This window comes from Gavialis gangeticus, unplaced genomic scaffold, assembly GCF_001723915.1.
Source record: "Gavialis gangeticus isolate Ggan-Ray unplaced genomic scaffold, GavGan_comp1, whole genome shotgun sequence".
Taxonomy (NCBI): domain Eukaryota; kingdom Metazoa; phylum Chordata; order Crocodylia; family Gavialidae; genus Gavialis; species Gavialis gangeticus.
This window is the reverse complement of record NW_017728992.1, coordinates 132,536,251-132,537,971: the sequence shown is the minus strand read 5'-3', so window position 1 is coordinate 132,537,971 and position 1,721 is coordinate 132,536,251. Positions and strand designations below refer to the sequence as shown.

The following is a 1,721-nucleotide window of genomic DNA, read 5'->3' as shown; positions in this document are numbered from 1 at the left end:
CCCCCCCCCCCGTCTCATTTTCATTTTCCTCTCCTGCACTCTGCCTATCCCTCTGAATTTCAAATAGGCTGTGTCCTCATTCTGTGCTGCCTTGGTGCCTGCAGGAGGTAGGAGGAGCCTTGCGCAGAGAAAACTCTCCCTTTGCCCTCACCTTTGGGTGACTAATCTAGGCTGATGGGAGGGGAACTGCAAGACTGCACTGCTCAGTTCCTGTGCCCCTGCACACTCAGTCGGGCCTGCAGTTTGGTGGCAGGCAGGAGCCAGGGTGCAGAGCCTGCTTCCTGTAGGTGGACTCCTTGGAGACTTTAGCAGCCGAACTCTAATTAATCTCTATTGAGCATGTGCAATTAAGATGCTCAGAGGCTAGCAACCTACCCAAATTTGGGCAGATTTTCATTAGGACCCTAAAGGTACATTTCTGACAGGAGCACAAATTTAACCCCCATTTTGCCCAAAAGTTGTTGGAGCTTCTCAGTAAAACAGGTATGAGGGCTGTTGTTCTTTTGTTCTGAGAAAAAGCTGAGCCCCCCCCGAATTTTTTCTTTTTTTGGGGGGGAGGGGTGTGAAACTTTCTATTAAGCAGCTTGACCCCTGCCTGAAAAAAATCCAGCAGCTGATGGAGTGAACTTCGGGCCAGGAAGGCTTTGCTGTCTGCGTGCCTCTTATGCAGCCAGCCACCTGCCCCGCTCTGAGCGAGCGCAGAGGCCCGGGCCTCCCCTGCTGGCAACGCAGCCGCTGCGGTGAGTTGGGCGAAGTCCTGAGAGCCCGAAACAGGGCAGGGGCAGGGGCAGGGGCAGGGGCAGGGGCGAGCACCTGTGCCCCCGCAGCAGGCACTGTTGTTCAACGAGAGGCTAGCGGCGTTGGGTTTTTTATCTTAGAAAACGAAAAGGGAGACGCAGAGAGCGGGGCTCCGGGGCTGTTTAAAATAGTTTGTGTCCAAAAAGCAAAGAAAGAAGAGCGGGGAGATGGTGCCTGGGGCTGCCCGCTCCTGCCGCTCCGGCGGCACCGAAGCCTCCATTGGCTTTTTCGGCGACAGCAGAAGATGTCCGCGGCGCGGGGAAGTTGACGCTTGCAGCAGGCGCAGCGCGAGCCCCGCGGCCTCAGCCTGGCGGAGCGCGGAAGGTGCTGCCCGGGGGGGCGGCTCTCTCCCCTTCCCCTTCTGCCCCTGGGGGTGAGCCCGGGCGCTGCAGCCGCGCGGGAGCGGCTTGGGGCGCCGGCGACGACGGGGCGTAAAGGGTAACCTTGAGAGCACGGCCCGCTGAGAAGGGCGAGGGCTGCCCGGGGCGGGTAGGTGCCGCCGAGCCATTTTCTCCCGGGCAAGGGGGGAAGCGGCGGCTGCCTTTGTCCCCTTCGCGCTGCGAACGGCGGGAGCCGCGGGGATGGGGGAAGTTTCCGAGTCGCTGCCGGCCCCGAGCGGAGCCGAAGGGCCGGGCCGGGCCGGGGCCAAGGAAGGAGGAAGGGAGGGAGTGACTGCGCCTCTCCCCTCCCCTGCGCTCGGGCGGAGGAGGCGGCGGAGGCGGAGGGCGAGAGGTGGGAGGGTCTCCATTGAAATAAACAAGCAGCCAGTTATTAAAACGGGAACATGGCGGCCGCGGACCCAGCCACAGCTTCATTTTGCAAAGCGCAGCGCAGCGCGGGCGGCCGCCGCCGCCGCCGGACACGCCAGTGACCCCGGTAAAGGCTCCCGGCGCCGGCCCCGCTCCTGCTCGCGCCCCGCGCGG

General features: G+C 62.5%; 1 protein-coding gene across 4 annotated transcripts in view; it reads left to right on the top strand.

The window, feature by feature from the left end:
* Window positions 1-1,181: 1,181 nt before the first annotated feature.
* The window catches only part of NCOA2 (nuclear receptor coactivator 2), a 328,149-nt gene continuing 327,609 nt past the window's right edge, over window positions 1,182-1,721 (top strand). For 3 of the 4 annotated variants that reach the window (XR_002099516.1, XM_019527778.1, XM_019527777.1), the window contains exon 1: window positions 1,543-1,674. The gene's annotated coding sequence lies outside the window, so the exon portion shown is untranslated. Of the gene's footprint in view, window positions 1,288-1,542; window positions 1,675-1,721 lie in introns of those variants that run through there. The other variant, XM_019527776.1, reaches the window with a different exon arrangement.